Source organism: Ranitomeya variabilis, chromosome 4, assembly GCF_051348905.1.
Source record: "Ranitomeya variabilis isolate aRanVar5 chromosome 4, aRanVar5.hap1, whole genome shotgun sequence".
Classification (NCBI taxonomy): Eukaryota; Metazoa; Chordata; class Amphibia; order Anura; family Dendrobatidae; genus Ranitomeya; species Ranitomeya variabilis.
Genome location: NC_135235.1, coordinates 282,812,140 through 282,829,738, shown reverse-complemented (window position 1 = coordinate 282,829,738; position 17,599 = coordinate 282,812,140). Strand labels below are relative to the sequence as shown.

General features: G+C 43.6%; 6 pseudogenes; all 6 read right to left on the bottom strand.

The window, feature by feature from the left end:
- Window positions 1–548: 548 nt before the first annotated feature.
- On the bottom strand, window positions 549–763 carry LOC143771180 (U2 spliceosomal RNA; annotated as a pseudogene).
- Window positions 764–1,992: 1,229 nt separating this feature from the next.
- On the bottom strand, window positions 1,993–2,201 carry LOC143771228 (U2 spliceosomal RNA; annotated as a pseudogene).
- Window positions 2,202–9,463: 7,262 nt separating this feature from the next.
- LOC143771253 (U2 spliceosomal RNA) lies at window positions 9,464–9,678 on the bottom strand (annotated as a pseudogene).
- Window positions 9,679–10,924: 1,246 nt separating this feature from the next.
- LOC143771176 (U2 spliceosomal RNA) lies at window positions 10,925–11,133 on the bottom strand (annotated as a pseudogene).
- A 1,156-nt stretch (window positions 11,134–12,289) lies between these two features.
- Window positions 12,290–12,498, bottom strand: LOC143771175 (U2 spliceosomal RNA; annotated as a pseudogene).
- A 1,234-nt stretch (window positions 12,499–13,732) lies between these two features.
- Window positions 13,733–13,938, bottom strand: LOC143771162 (U2 spliceosomal RNA; annotated as a pseudogene).
- Between the last annotated feature and the right edge of the window lie 3,661 nt (window positions 13,939–17,599).

The window sequence follows — 17,599 nt, the reverse complement described above, 5'->3', positions numbered from 1 at the left end:
GGTGGAGATAGGCAGCGTATTCGAGATCAGCACGGACACGATTTTTCCTTTTTTTAAATACATATACACCAAATTTAAAAGTCAGTGGTCCACAAGAGGGAAACAAGGTTTTACAAAAGAATTCATGCGGTCACAAATGTGGTATGTACGGCAGAACTACTCATTTAATACATCAATTTAAACGCCAAGTACTGACAGCAGGGGGGCCTAACTTTGTAGATGGATGGCACAGTATATATGCAACACAGTAACAAAGGCCTAATACAGGCCTACATCTTAACACACCTGATGCAACCAGTAAAGACAAATTGATTGATTGATTGATTGATTGATTGCATATTGAATGCAATATAATGCTTGACATACATAGGTGAAAGCAAGGCAAGGCACACACACAAAATGTTGGAAATGGTCAAGCGAAAGCGAGCAAAATGCTACACTTGGTATCTGTAATGTGCTTCTTTGACCCTGAAAAGAATTCACATCGTGGGTTAAAACACAACTTGCGCTGATTTCAATTCAATCTGTTTTTGGAAACCGGATCAGAGAAGGAGTGCACTGTTCCCGGAGATACTGCAATAACGGGTCAATGCGTGAGTGGACAGAGCAAGCTCTTTTCCCATCTCCCTGTTCTAAAAATCCATTTAATATATGGTCCCCAATTAGGAGATGTATCAGATATTAAACTGATAACAACAGATACTACAATTGATCTTGGGCGGCGGCGACGACGACGATCATAGCCAAAACGCCAAGAAGCGATAATAACCAAAAATGGTTTTGTACTTGTGCCGCCTTGAGGCCTAACACTGATCCTTCATCGTAGCCAGAAGGCCAAGAAGCAATAACCAGAACTCGTTTTGCACTTGTGCCGCACCAAGGCCTAACACTGATACCCTTTAGGGAGATGGAGCAAAAGATTGCCCTGAGGAGGACATTTTAGCAAACCGGACGCCTTCACAATGGCTGTTCTGCTGTTTGTTCAGGCTGTGAGCCCCTCGTTTTTAATCTGCATAACCCCACCTATTGTAACCCTCCTACCCCTCTTTGTTCCTATGTGACCTCAGGAGGAGGTGTGCGAGAGGGAAATTCCAAAAACAAACAAGCGAACAGCTGTCTTCCCTTGGCTCTCCAGATGCTGGGTATAGACCCTGCTGCCTATCTACCACCATGCTGCTTGCCGCTGCTCCGGCAGCAGACTGAAGATGACTGCCACCGCGCTGCTTTTTATAGGCCAAGGACCCATTGTGACACGTGAGGGTTCCAGCCCATTGTGACACGTGGAACGACCATGGCCAAGGGCCAATTGTGATACATGAGGGTTCCAGCCCATTGTGACACGTGGAACGACCATGGCCAAGGGCCAATTGTGACAGGTGAGGGTTCCGTGAATAGATTCTATCTAATGCAGGCAGCGGACCTGGTTGCTAGAAAGCATTAGAATACTCACACAGGTGGAGATAGGCAGCGTATTCGAGATCAGCACGGACACGATTTTTCCTTTTTTTAATACATATACACCAAATTTAAAAGTCAGTGGTCCACAAGAGGGAAACAAGGTTTTACAAAAGAATTCATGCGGTCACAAATGTGGTATGTATGGCAGAACTACTCATTGGATACTTCAATTTAAACGCCAAGTACTGACAGCAGGGGGGCCTAACTTTGTAGATGGATGGCACAGTATATATGCAACACAGTAAAAAAGGCCTAATACAGGCCTACATGTTAACACACCTGATGCAACCAGTAAAGACAAATTGATTGATTGATTGATTGCATATTGAATGCAATATAATGCTTGACATACATAGGTGAAAGCAAGGCAAGGCACACACACAAAATGTTGCAAATGGTCAAGCGAAAGCGAGAAAAATGCTACACTTGGCATTTGAAATGTGCTTCTTTGACCCTGAAAAGAATTCACATCGTGGGTTAAAACACAACTTGCGCTGATTTCAATTCAATCTGTTTTTGGAAACCGGATCAGAGAAGGAGTGCACTGTTCCCGGAGATACTGCAATAACGGGTCAATGCGTGAGTGGACAGAGCAAGCTCTTTTCCCATCTCCCTGTTCTAAAAATCCATTTAATATATGGTCCCCAATTAGGAGATGTATCAGATAGTAAACTGATAACAACAGATACTACAATTGATCTTGGGCGGCGGCGACGATCATAGCCAAAACGCAAAGAAGCGATAATAACCAAAAATGGTTTTGTACTTATGCCGCCTTGAGGCCTAACACTGATCCTTCATCGTAGCCAGAAGGCCAAGAAGCAATAACCAGAACTCGTTTTGCACTTGTGCCGCACCAAGGCCTAACACTGATACCCTTTAGGGAGATGGAACAAAAGATTGCCCTGAGGAGGACATTTTAGCAAACCGGACGCCTTCACAATGGCTGTTCTGCTGTTTGTTCAGGCTGTGAGCCCCTCGTTTTTAATCTGCATAACCCCACCTATTGTAACCCTCCTACCCCTCTTTGTTCCTATGTGCCCTCAGGAGGAGGTGTGCGAGAGGGAAATTCCAAAAACAAACAAGCGAACAGCTGTCTTCCCTTGGCTCTCCAGATGCTGAGTATAGACCCTGCTGCCTATCTACCACCATGCTGCTTGCCGCTGCTCCGGCAGCAGACTGAAGATGACTGCCACCGCGCTGCTTTTTATAGGCCAAGGACCCATTGTGACACATGAGGGTTCCAGCCCATTGTGACACGTGGAACGACCATGGCCAAGGGCCAATTGTGACACATGAGGGTTCCAGCCCATTGTGACACGTGGAACGACCATGGCCAAGGGCCAATTGTGACACGTGAGGGTTCCGTGAACAGATTCTATCTAATGCAGGCAGCGCACCTGGTTGCTAGAAAGCATTAGAATACTCACACAGGTGGAGATAGGCAGCGTATTCGAGATCAGCACAGACACGATTTTTCCTTTTTTTAAATACATATACACCAAATTTAAAAGTCAGTGGTCCACAAGAGGGAAACAAGGTTTTACAAAAGAATTCATGCGGTCACAAATGTGGTATGTATGGCAGAACTACTCATTGGATACTTCAATTTAAACGCCAAGTACTGACAGCAGGGGGGCCTAACTTTGTAGATGAATGGCACAGTATATATGCAACACAGTAACAAAGGCCTAATACAGGCCTACATGTTAACCCCTTAAGCCCCGAGGGTGGTTTGCACGTTAATGACCAGGCCAATTTTTACAATTCTGACCACTGTCCCTTTATGAGGTTATAACTCTGGAACGCTTCAACGGATCTTGGCGATTCTGACATTGTTTTCTCGTGACATATTGTACTTCATGTTAGTTGTAAAATTTCTTCGATATAACTTGCGTTTATTTGTGAAAAAGACGAATATTTGGCGAAAATTTTGAAAATTTCGCAATTTTCCAACTTTGAATTTTTATGCCCTTAAATCACAGACATATGTCACACAAAATACTTAATAAATAACATTTCCCACATGTCTACTTTACATCAGCACAATTTTGGAACCAAAATTTTTTTTTGTGACGGAGTTATAAGGGTTAAAAGTTGACCAGCAATTTCTCATTTTTAGAACACCATTTTTTTTTAGGGACCACATCTCATTTGAAGTCATTTTGACGGGTCTATATGATAGAAAATACCCAAGTGTGACACCATTCTAAAAACTGAACCCCTCAAGGTACTCAAAACCACTTTCAAGAAGTTTATTAACCCTTCAGGTGTTTCACAGGAATTTTTGGAATGTTTAAATAAAAATGAACATTTAACTTTTTTTCACACAAAATTTATTTCAGCTCCAATTTGTTTTATTTTACCAAGGGTAACAGGAGAAAATAGACCCCAAAAGTTGTTGTAAAATTTGTCCTGAGTACGCTGATACCCCATATGTGGGGGTAAACCACAGTTTGGGCGCATGGCAGAGCTTGGAAGCAAAGGAGCGCCATTTGACTTTTCAATGCAAAATTGACTGGAATTGAGATGGGACGCCATGTTGCATTTGGAGAGCCCCTGATGTGCCTAAACATTGAAACCCCTAACAAGTGACACCATTTTGGAAAGTAGACCCCCTAAGGAACTTATCTAGATGTGTGGTGAGCACTTTGACCCAACAAGTGCTTTACAGAAGTTTATAATGCAGAGCCGTAAAAATAAAAAATCATATTTTTTCACAAAAATGATCTTTTCACCCCCAATTTTTTATTTTCCCAAGGGTGAGAGAAGAAATTGGACCCCAAAAATTGTTGTGCAATTTGTCCTGAGTACGCTGATACCCCATATGTGGGTGTAAACCATTGTTTGGGCGCAGGGCAGAGCTCGGAAGGGAGGAGCGCCATTTGACTTTTCAATGCAAAATTGACTGGAATTGAGATGGGACGCCATGTTGCATTTAGAGAGCCCTTGATGTGCCTAAACATTGAAACCCCTAAAAAGTGACACCATTTTGGAAAGTAGACCCCCTAAGGAACTTATCTAGATGTGTGGTGAGCACTTTGACCCAACAAGTGCTTTACAGAAGTTTATAATGCAGAGCCGTAAAAATAAAAAATCATATTTTTTCACAAAAATGATCTTTTCACCCCCAATTTTTTATTTTCCCAAGGGTAAGAGAAGAAATTGGACCCCAAAAATTGTTGTGCAATTTGTCCTGAGTACACTATACCCCATATGTGGGTGTAAACCATTGTTTGGGCGCAGGGCAGAGCTCAGAAGGGAAGGAGCGCCATTTGACTTTTCAATGCAAAATTGACTGGAATTGAGATGGGACGCCATGTTGCGTTTGGAGAGCCCCTAATGTGCCTAAACATTGAAACCCCCCACGAGTGACACCATTTTGGAAAGTAGACCCCTTAAGGAACTTATCTAGATGTGTGTTGAGCACTTTGACCCAACAAGTGCTTCACAGAAGTTTATAATGCAGAGCCGTAAAAATAAAAAATCATATTTTTTCACAAAAATGATCTTTTCACCCCCATTTTTTTATTTCCCCAAGGGTAAGAGAAGAAATTAGACCACAAAAGTTGTTGTGCAATTTGTCCTGAGTACGACGATACCCCATATGTGGGTGTAAACCATTGTTTGGGCGCATAGCAGAGCTCAGAAGGGAAGAAGCGCTATTTTACTTTTCAATGCAAAATTGACTGGAATTAAGATGGGATGCCATGTTGCGTTTGGAGAGCCCCTGATGTGCCTAAACATTAAACCCCCCCACAAGTGACACCATTTTGGAAAGTAGACCCCCTAAGGAACTTATCTAGATGTGTTTTGAGAGCTTTGAACCCCCAAGTGTTTCACTACAGTTTATAACGCAGAGCCATGAAAATAAATTTTTTTTTTTTTTTTCACAAAAATGATTTTTTAGCCCCCAGTTTTGTATTTTCACAAGGGTATCAGGATAAATTGGACCCCAAAAGTTGTTGTCCAATTTGTCTGGAGTACGCTGATACCCCATTTGTGGGGGGGGACCACTGTTTGGGCGCATGACAGAGCTCGGAAGGGAAGGAGCGCCATTTGGAATGCAGACTTAAATGGATTGGTCTGCAGGCGTCACATTGCATTTGCAGAGCCCCTGATGTACCCAAACAGTACAAACCCCCCACAAGTGACCCCATATTGGAAACTAGACCCCCCAAGGAACTTATCTAGATGTGTTGTGAGAACTTTGAACCCCCAAGTGTTTCACTACAGTTTATAACGTAGAGCCGTGAAAATAATTTTTTTTTTTTTTCACAAAAATGAAATTTAGCCCCCAGTTTTGTATTTTGACAAGGGTATCAGGATAAATTGGACCCTAAAAGTTGTTGTCCAATTTGTCCTGAGTACGCTGATACCCCCTATGTGGGGGGGAACCACTGTTTGGGCGCATGACAGAGCTCGGAAGGGAAGGAGCGCCATTTGGAATGCAGACTTAAATGGATTGGTCTGCAGGCGTCACGTTGCATTTGCAGAGCCCCTGATGTACCCAAACAGTACAAACCCCCCACAAGTGACCCCATATTGGAAACTAGACCCCCCAAGGAACTTATCTAGATGTGTTGTGAGAACTTTGAACCCCCAAGTGTTTCACTACAGTTTATAACGCAGAGCCGTGAAAATAAAAATTATTTTTTTTTTCACAAAAATGATTTTTTAGCCCCCAGTTTTGTATTTTCACAAAGGTATCAGGATAAATTGGACCCTAAAAGTTGTTGTCCAATTTATCCTGAGTACGCTGATACCCCCTATGTGGGGGGGAACCACTGTTTGGGCGCATGACAGAGCTCGGAAGGGAAGGAGCGCCATTTGGAATGCAGACTTAAATGGATTGGTCTGCAGGCGTCACGTTGCATTTGCAGAGCCCCTGATGTACCCAAACAGTACAAACCCCCCACAAGTGACCCCATATTGGAAACTAGACCCCCCAAGGAACTTATCTAGATGTGTTGTGAGAACTTTGAACCCCCAAGTGTTTCACTACAGTTTATAACGCAGAGCCGTGAAAATAAAAATTATTTTTTTTTTCACAAAAATGATTTTTTAGCCCCCAGTTTTGTATTTTCACAAAGGTATCAGGATAAATTGGACCCTAAAAGTTGTTGTCCAATTTGTCCTGAGTACGCTGATACCCCCTATGTGGGGGGGAACCACTGTTTGGGCGCATGACAGAGCTCGGAAGGGAAGGAGCGCCATTTGGAATGCAGACTTAAATGGATTGGTCTGCAGGCGTCACATTGCATTTGCAGAGCCCCTGATGTACCCAAACAGTACAAACCCCCCACAAGTGACCCCATATTGGAAACTAGACCTCCCAAGGAACTTATCTAGATGTGTTGTGAGAACTTTGAACCCCCAAGTGTTTCACTACAGTTTACAACGCAGAGCCGTGAAAATAAAACATATTTTTTTTCCCACAAAAATGATTTTTAGCCCCCCAAATTTTTATTTTCCCAAGGATAACAAGAGAACTTGGACCCCAGAAGTTGTTGTTCAATTTGTCCCTAGTACGCTGATACCCCATATGTTGGGGTAAACCCCTTTTTGGACGCACGGGAGAGCTCGGAAGGGAAGGAGCACTGTTTTACTTTTTCAACGCAGAATTGGCTGGAATTAAGATTGGACGCCATGTCGCGTTTGGAGAGCCCCTGATGTGCCTGAACAGTGGAAACTCCCCAATTCTACCTGAAACCCTACCCCTAACCTCACCCCTAACCGTTTACTGAACATTTTCTGACAGTCATAAGTGCCACGTATATAAGTGCCACGTATATAAGTGCCACGTATTTAAGAGCCACGTATTTAAGTGCCACGTATTTAAGTGCCACGTATTTAAGTGCCACGTATTTAAGTGCCACGATATTTCAGTGCCACGTATTTCAGTGCCACGTATTTCAGTGCCACGTATTTCAGGCACTGAAAAATACGTGGCACGTAAATACTTCAGTGCCACGATATTTCAGTGCCACGATATTTCAGTGCCACGTATTTCAGTGCCACGTATTTCAGGCACTGAAAAATACGTGGCACGTAAATACGTGGCACGTAAATACGTGGCACTTAAATACGTGGCACTTAAATACGTGGCACTTAAATACGTGGCACTTAAATACATGGCACTTAAATACGTGGCCACTGAAATATCGTGGCACTTATATACGTATATAAACGTATATTTCAGTGCCACGTATTTCAGTGCCACGTATTTCAGGTTAGGGGTAGGGTTAGGGGTAGGGTTAGGGTTTTTTGTTTTTTTCTTGTTTTCTTGTGTTTTTCTATAAAAACGCATGCGTTTTACCGCGTTTACATGCATTTTTTCACACATGCGTTTTTTTTTTAAAACGCATGCAGATAAAAACGCAAGTGTGAAACCAGACTAAAAGACGCTTTTTATAGCAAAAAAGTTTTTGCGTCTCCACATTTTGAGACCTATAATTTTTCCACATTTTGGTCCACAGAGTCATGTGAGGTCTTGTTTTTTGCGGGACGAGTTGACGTTTTTATTGGTAACATTTTCGGACACGTGACCATTTTTTATCACTTTTTATTCCGATTTTTGTGAGGCAGAATAACCAAAAACCAGCTATTCATGAATTTCTTTTGGGAGAGGCGTTTATACCGTTCTGCGCTTGGTAAAATTGATAAAGCAGTTTTATTCGTCGGGTCAGTACGATTACAGCGATATCTCATTTATATCATTTTTTTATGTTTTGACGCTTTTATACGATAAAAACTATTTTATAGAAAAAATAATTATTTTTGCATCGCTTTATTCTGAGGACTATAACTTTTTTACTTTTTTGCTGATGATGCTGTATGGCGGCTCGTTTTTTGCGGGACAAGATGACGTTTTCAGCGGTAACATGGTTATTTATATCCGTCTTTTTGATCGTGTGTTATTCCACTTTTTGTTCGGCAGTATGGTAATAAAGCGTTGTTTTTTGCCTCGTTTTTTTTTTTTTTTTCTTACGGTGTTTACTGAAGGGGTTAACTAGTGGGCCAGTTTTATAGGTTGGGTCGTTACGGACGCGGCGATACTAAATATGTGTACTTTTATTGTTTTTGTTTGTTTTTTTTAGATAAAGAAATGTTTTTATGGGAATAATATTTTTTTTTTTATTATTATTTATTTAGGAATTTTTTTTTATTTTTTTTTTTACACATGTGGAATTTTTTTTTTTTACTTTTTTACTTTGTCCCAGGGGGGGATATCACAGATCGCAGATCTGATAGTGTGCACAGCACTCTATCAGATCGGCGATCATACTTTCATCGGAGCAGGCTGCAGCTTTCATCTGCAGCCTGCTCCGACCCGGAAGTGCTCCCTGCAGGACCCGGATACAGCCCCTCGGCCATTTTGGATCCGGGGCCTGCAGGGAGAAGACGTTCGGTACGAGGTGAGTACATCACCTTGTACCGATCGTCTCAGGGAAGCCCGCAGGGAGCCCCCTCCCTGCGCGATGCTTCCCTGTACCGCTGGTACACCGCGATCATGTTTGATCGCGGTGTGCCGGGGGTTAATGTGCCGGGGGCGGTCCGTGACCGCTCCTGGCACATAGTGCCGGATGTCAGCTGCGATATGCAGCCGACACCCGGCCGCGATCGGCCGCGCTCCCCCCGTGAGCGCGGCCGATCGCGTATGACGTACTATCCCGTCACCGGGAATTAAGGCCCACCCCACCTCGACGGTATAGTACGTCATACGGGCTTAAGGGGTTAACACACCTGATGCAACCAGTAAAGACAAATTGATTGATTGATTGATTGATTGCATATTGAATGCAATATCATGCTTGACATACATAGGTGAAAGCAAGGCAAGGCACACACACAAAATGTTGCAAATGGTCAAGCGAAAGCGAGAAAAATGCTACACTTGGCATTTGAAATGTGCTTCTTTGACCCTGAAAAGAATTCACATCATGGGTTAAAACACAACTTGCGCTGATTTCAATTCAATCTGTTTTTGGAAACCGGATCAGAGAAGGAGTGCACTGTTCCCGGAGATACTGCAATATCGGATCAATGCGTGAGTGGACAGAGCAAGCTCTTTTCCCATCTCCCTGTTCTAAAAATCCATTTAATATATGGTCCCCAATTAGGAGATGTATCAGATAGTAAACTGATAACAACAGATACTACAATTGATCTTGGGCGGCGGCGACGACGACGATCATAGCCAAAACGCAAAGAAGCGATAATAACCAAAAATGGTTTTGTACTTGTGCCGCCTTGAGGCCTAACACTGATCCTTCATCATAGCCAGAAGGCCAAGAAGCAATAACCAGAACTCGTTTTGCACTTGTGCCGCACCAAGGCCTAACACTGATACCCTTTAGGGAGATGGAGCAAAAGATTGCCCTGAGGAGGACATTTTAGCAAACCGGACGCCTTCACAATGGCTGTTCTGCTGTTTGTTCAGGCTGTGAGCCCCTCGTTTTTAATCTGCATAACCCCACCTATTGTAACCCTCCTACCCCTCTTTGTTCCTATGTGCCCTCAGGAGGAGGTGTGCGAGAGGGAAATTCCAAAAACAAACAAGCGAACAGCTGTTTTCCCTTGGCTCTCCAGATGCTGAGTATAGACCCTGCTGCCTATCTACCACCATGCTGCTTGCCGCTGCTCCGGCAGCAGACTGAAGATGACTGCCACCGCGCTGCTTTTTATAGGCCAAGGACCCATTGTGACACGTGAGGGTTCCAGCCCATTGTGACACGTGGAACGACCATGGCCAAGGGCCAATTGTGACACATGAGGGTTCCAGCCCATTGTGACACGTGGAACGACCATGGCCAAGGGCCAATTGTGACACGTGAGGGTTCCGTGAACAGATTCTATCTAATGCAGGCAGCGCACCTGGTTGCTAGAAAGCATTAGAATACTCACACAGGTGGAGATAGGCAGCGTATTCGAGATCAGCACGGACACGATTTTTCCTTTTTTTAAATACATATACACCAAATTTAAAAGTCAGTGGTCCACAAGAGGGAAACAAGGTTTTACAAAAGAATTCATGCGGTCACAAATGTGGTATGTATGGCAGAACTACTCATTGGATACTTCAATTTAAACGCCAAGTACTGACAGCAGGGGGGCCTAACTTTGTAGATGGATGGCACAGTATATATGCAACACAGTAACAAAGGCCTAATACAGGCCTACATCTTAACACACCTGATGCAACCAGTAAAGACAAATTGATTGATTGATTGATTGATTGATTGATTGATTGCATATTGAATGCAATATAATGCTTGACATACATAGGTGAAAGCAAGGCAAGGCACACACACAAAATGTTGCAAATGGTCAAGCGAAAGCGAGAAAAATGCTACACTTGGCATTTGAAATGTGCTTCTTTGACCCTGAAAAGAATTCACATCGTGGGTTAAAACACAACTTGCGCTGATTTCAATTCAATCTGTTTTTGGAAACCGGATCAGAGAAGGAGTGCACTGTTCCCGGAGATACTGCAATAACGGGTCAATGCGTGAGTGGACAGAGCAAGCTCTTTTCCCATCTCCCTGTTCTAAAAATCCATTTAATATATGGTCCCCAATTAGGAGATGTATCAGATATTAAACTGATAACAACAGATACTACAATTGATCTTGGGCGGCGGCGACGATCATAGCCAAAACGCCAAGAAGAGATAATATCCAAAAATGGTTTTGTACTTGTGCCGCCTTGAGGCCTAACACTGATCCTTCATCGTAGCCAGAAGGCCAAGAAGCAATAACCAGATCTCGTTTTGCACTTGTGCCACACCAAGGCCTAACACTGATACCCTTTAGGGAGATGGAGCAAAAGATTGCCCTGAGGAGGACATTTTAGCAAACCGGACGCCTTCACAATGGCTGTTCTGCTGTTTGTTCAGGCTGTGAGCCCCTCGTTTTTAATCTGCATAACCCCACCTATTGTAACCCTCCTACCCCTCTTTGTTCCTATGTGCCCTCAGGAGGAGGTGTGCGAGAGGGAAATTCCAAAAACAAACAAGCGAACAGCTGTCTTCCCTTGGCTCTCCAGATGCTGAGTATAGACCCTGCTGCCTATCTACCACCATGCTGCTTCCGCTGCTCCGGCAGCAGACTGAAGATGACTGCCACCGCGCTGCTTTTTATAGGCCAAGGACCCATTGTGACACGTGAGGGTTCCAGCCCATTGTGACACGTGGAACGACCATGGCCAAGGGCCAATTGTGACACGTGAGGGTTCCGTGAACAGATTCTATCTAATGCAGGCAGCGCACCTGGTTGCTAGAAAGCATTAGAATACTCACACAGGTGGAGATAGGCAGCGTATTCGAGATCAGCACAGACACGATTTTTTTTTTTTTAAATACATATACACCAAATTTAAAAGTCAGTGGTCCACAAGAGGGAAACAAGGTTTTACAAAAGAATTCATGCGGTCACAAATGTGGTATGTATGGCAGAACTACTCATTGGATACTTCAATTTAAACGCCAAGTACTGACAGCAGGGGGGCCTAACTTTGTAGATGGATGGCACAGTATATATGCAACACAGTAACAAAGGCCTACATCTTAACACACCTGATGCAACCAGTAAAGACAAATTGATTGATTGATTGATTGCATATTGAATGCAATATAATGCTTGACATACATAGGTGAAAGCAAGGCAAGGCACACACACAAAATGTTGCAAATGGTCAAGCGAAAGCGAGAAAAATGCTACACTTGGCATCTAAAATGTGCTTCTTTGACCCTGAAAAGAATTCACATCGTGGGTTAAAACACAACTTGCGCTGATTTCAATTCAATATGTTTTTGGAAACCGGATCAGAGAAGGAGTGCACTGTTCCCGGAGATACTGCAATAACGGGTCAATGCGTGAGTGGACAGAGCAAGCTCTTTTCCCATCTCCCTGTTCTAAAAATCCATTTAATATATGGTCCCCAATTAGGAGATGTATCAGATATTAAACTGATAACAACAGATACTACAATTGATCTTGGGCGGCGGCGACGATCATAGCCAAAACGCCAAGAAGAGATAATATCCAAAAATGGTTTTGTACTTGTGCCGCCTTGAGGCCTAACACTGATCCTTCATCGTAGCCAGAAGGCCAAGAAGCAATAACCAGATCTCGTTTTGCACTTGTGCCACACCAAGGCCTAACACTGATACCCTTTAGGGAGATGGAGCAAAAGATTGCCCTGAGGAGGACATTTTAGCAAACCGGACACCTTCACAATGGCCGTTCTGCTGTTTGTTCAAGCTGTGGCCCCCTCATTTTTAATCTGCATAACCCCACCTATTGTAACCCTCCTACCCCTCTTTGTTCCTATGTGCCATCAGGAGGAGGTGTGCGATAGGGAAATTCCAAAAACAAACAAGCGAACAGCTGTCTTCCCTTAGCTCTCCAGATGCTGGGTATAGACCCTGCTGCCTATCTACCACCATGCTGCTCGCCGCTGCGCCGGCAGCAGACTGAAGATGACTGCCACCGCGCTGCTTTTTATAGGCCAAGGACCCATTGTGACACGTGAGGGTTCCAGCCCATTGTGACACGTGGAACGACCATGGCCAAGGGCCATATGTGACACGTGAGGGTTCCAGCCCATTGTGACACGTGGAACGACCATGGCCAAGGGCCAATTGTGACACGTGAGGGTTCCGTGAACAGGTTCTATAAAATGCAGGCAGTGCACCTGGTTGCTAGAAAGCATTAGAATACTCACACAGGTGGAGATAGGCAGCGTATTCGAGATCAGCACAGACACGATTTTTCCTTTTTTTAAATACATATACACTAAATTTAAAATTCAGTGGTCCACAAGAGGGAAACAAGGTTTTACAAAAGAATTCACGCGGTCATAAATGTGGTATGTATGGCAGAACTACTCACTGGATACTTCAATTTAAACGCCAAGTACTGACAGCAGGGGGGCCTAACTTTGTAGATGGATGGCACAGTATATATGCAACACAGTAACAAAGGCCTAATACAGGCCTACATCTTAACACACCTGATGCAACCAGTAAAGACAAATTGATTGATTGATTGATTGATTGCATATTGAATGCAATATAATGCTTGACATACATAGGTAAAAGAAAGGCAAGGCACACACACAAAATGTTTCAAATGGTCAAGCGAAAGCGAGAAAAATGCTACACTTGGCATCTGAAATGTGCTTCTTTGACCCTGAAAAGAATTCACATTGTGGGTTAAAACACAACTTGCGCTGATTTCAATTCAATCTGTTTTTGGAAACCGGATCAGAGAAGGAGTGCACTGTTCCCGGAGATACTGCAATAACGGGTCAATGCGTGAGTGGACAGAGCAAGCTCTTTTCCCATCTTCCTGTTCTAAAAATCCATTTAATATATGGTCCCCAATTAGGAGACGTATCAGATATTAAACTGATAACAACAGATACTACAATTGATCTTGGGCGACGACGATAATAGCCAAAAGGCCGAGAAGCGATAACCAAAAATAGTTTTGTACTTGTGCCGCCTTGAGGCCTGACACTGATCCTTCATCCTGGCCAGAAGGCCAAAAAACAATAATCAGAACTCGTTTTGCACTTTTGCCGCACCAAGGCCTAACACTGATACCCTTTAGGGAGATGGAGCAAAAGATTGCCCTGAGGAGGACATTTTAGCAATCCGGACGCCTTCACAATGGCCGTTCTGCTGTTTGTTCAAGCTGTGAGCCCCTCGTTTTTAATCTGCATAACCCCACCTATTGTAACCCTCCTCCCTCTCTTTGTTCCTATGTGCCCTCAGGAGGTGTGCGAGAGGGAAATTCCAAAAACAAACAAGCGAGCAGCTGTCTTCCCTTAGCTCTCCAGATGCTGGGTATAGACCCTGCTGCCTATCTACCACCATGCTGCTCGCCGCTGCGCCGGCAGCAGACTGAAGATGACTGCCACCGCGCTGCTTTATATAGGCCAAGGACCCATTGTGACACGCGAGGGTTCCAGCCCATTGTGACAAACCATGGCCAAGGGCCAATTGTGACACGTGATGGTTCCGTGAACAGATTCTATAAAATGCAGGCAGCGCACCTGGTTGCTAGAAAGCATTAGAATACTCACACAGGTGGAGATAGGCAGCGTATTCGAGATCAGCACAGACACGATTTTTCCTTTTTTTAAATACATATACACCAAATTTAAAAGTCAGTGGTCCACAAAAGGGAAACAAGGTTTTACAAAAGAATTCATGCGGTCACAAATGTGGTATGTATGGCAGAACTACTCATTGGATATTTCACTTTAAACGCCAAGTACTGACAGCGGGGGGGCCTAACTTTGTAGATGGATGGTACAGTATATATGCAACACAGTAACAAAGGCCTAATACAGGTCTACATCTTAACACACCTGATGCAACCAGTAATGACAAATTGATTGATTGATTGATTGCATATTGAATGCAATATAATGCTTGACATACATAGGTGAAAGCAAGGCAAGGCACACACACAAAATGTTGCAAATGGTCAAGCGAAAGCGAGAAAAATGCTACACTTGGCATCTGAAATGTGCTTCTTTGACCCTGAAAAGAATTCACATCGTGGATTAAAACACAACTTGCGCTGATTTCAATTCAATCTGTTTTTGGAAACCGGATCATTATAGAATGCTGTAGATAAGCCCCTGATGCTGGTGGGCTTACCTCACCCTCGATTTTGGGGGTGACAGGTTCCCTTTAAGGTACCTGCTACCCTTGTCTCTGTTGTTCCAATGTGCTGTCTGCACTCTTAACACTGTTGAATTAAGATACCTGTCACAACTAATCTCACATACATCTATGAGGGAAGAAGAGATCCCAAATAACATTTAAAACTAATATCTATTAATAAATATTAAAATGCATAATAAAAAGCAAAGAATACCGTAGGGGACACCAGAGTACTAGGAGATTATATATATATATATATATATATATATATATATATATATATATTTACTCGACAAGATAAATCAATCCCTGACTATGCAATAGTAGGTGCTGGAGTATTAAAACTCTACAATAATGCAAAAGTATCCACAAAGATATATCCAATCAAATGTACAAATATACCATAAAAATGGCGTCCATAACAAGGCAGTTATACATCAGATGGTCATAAAGCATGGCCGACATTTGCCAACCATAACAGTATATATATATGTGGCACAATGGCCCCTATTCAATCTGTCAAACAGAGTGCTGATCAAATAAATGGTGAGTTGGTGACCCAAAGCAACCACCTCTAAAAGACAAGTGGAAAAAACATAACAAAATGAGTATATTACCTGGTGCTGGTGGTGTCCCCACATTGTCCTATATTTCATATGGTGTCCCCATTTTGTCCTATATTACCTAGTGCTGGTGGTGTGAGGACTAGGTAGACTCAATTACAGTATTTAGAAGAGTTGGGTTTCGAGAATCTGCATCCAAGGAAGGATCCAAAAGACATTCGGTGCCACTATTTCTAGAGCATGCAGAGGCTTTGAGTACTCCGGTGTGCTCTGCCTGGCACCACACAGCATTAAGTAAACTTTCTTACATCCACATAAGATGCAGAGGCGCATGGTTCTTTCAAGTAATCTTACATTTTCCTTGTTGTGATAGTTCTGAAATTTGATAACCTCATTAAGGCTGGTTTCAGACTTGAGTTCCTGTGCGCTGCGGATGGCAGCGCACTTCCTCCTTGCTTCCTCCGTGAAGCTATACCCAGGCTCCGCCTACTGCCGGCTGCGTCCAGCGTTTCCCTGCGTACATATCTTTAACATTGAGTACGCAGGGACATGCATTGCATGCGGATGTGTCCGCATGTGGTGATTTGAGGTGGTGGCGCTGGCACGGAAATGCATACAACGCATGTCCCTGCGTACCCAATGTTAAAGATAGGTACGCAGGGAAACGCTGGACGCAGCCGGCAGTAGGTGGAGCCTGGGCAGAGCTTCACGGAGGAAGCAAGGAGGAAGTACACTGCCACAGAAACGCAAGTCTGAAACCAGCTTTAGCTTCACAAAATATGCAACAACCAATGCAAAAGAAAGAGAATACTGTAAAGTCACTACAGAAGGGGGTGCACAACTCCAGTCCTCAAGGACCACCACCAGTGCATGTTTTCAGGATTTCCTTAGCATTGCACAAGATGTTGGAATCATCACCTGTGCAGGTAAGTTAATTATCACCCGTGCAATAGTAAGGAAGTCCTGAAAACATGCACTGGTGGTGGCCCCTATGGACTGGAGTTGTGCACCCCTGCAATACAGAAATGCAATAAAACAAAACTCAATAATAATGTCAAAGAAAAAAGGTGACAAGACAAGTTAGAGGACAGGAGCCAGATATTGATATGGTTGTACTATGACAAGTGCATGGTTAAAGGCCAGTGTCAGACTGAAGAACAATGGGCCCACCCCCAATGGGTTCTCCCCCAATAAAGAGCCCCATAGCATCCGCAAGGTCTGCACTATAGACTCCCCTGAATGAGAAGCCAAGGCCTATTGGAGGATTCTCCAGCTCTCCGGTGGGTTAGTCCAACCCTGTTAAAGGGGTTGTCCACTTGAATTAAGAAAGACGCACAGTTCAATGTTCAGCTTAGGCGAAAGAGAGATTCCTGTGTCGACATGACCAGTGCTGTGTATGATGGGGACTGAACAACTGGCTCCTTTTAAAATATAATAATAACGTGGCTTTGCTTTTAAAATGAGACGGTCATCCAGCCCCTTCACACACAGTACTGATGCGATGCTGGCAGAGAAAGGTCCCTGAGATAAATGTATTTGCAAGGGCTCGGGCTCCTTTCTTAATTCGAGTATAATAATAATCAAAACATGTCTACAGATAACTTTAGATTTTTTCTTTATGTGGACAACCCCTTTAATACTACCCATATAAAAGTAGTGCTGGTGGAAAGTACAGTATATCAAACTTATCTGATGGTAGCAGATGCTAGTGACAGAAACACTGCTTGTCTTTTTTCTTGCAAGCGTCCCCACCATTCTACTCCTTCTGGTAATAGTGCTGGGGTCCGGGTAGGATGGAGGCCACAAATTCCCCATTCTGAAGTTTGGCGCAGGGCCGTAACCATGGGGGACTTTTAGTTCAGAGCAGACAACCCACTGGACAATAGTAGAAGCATTG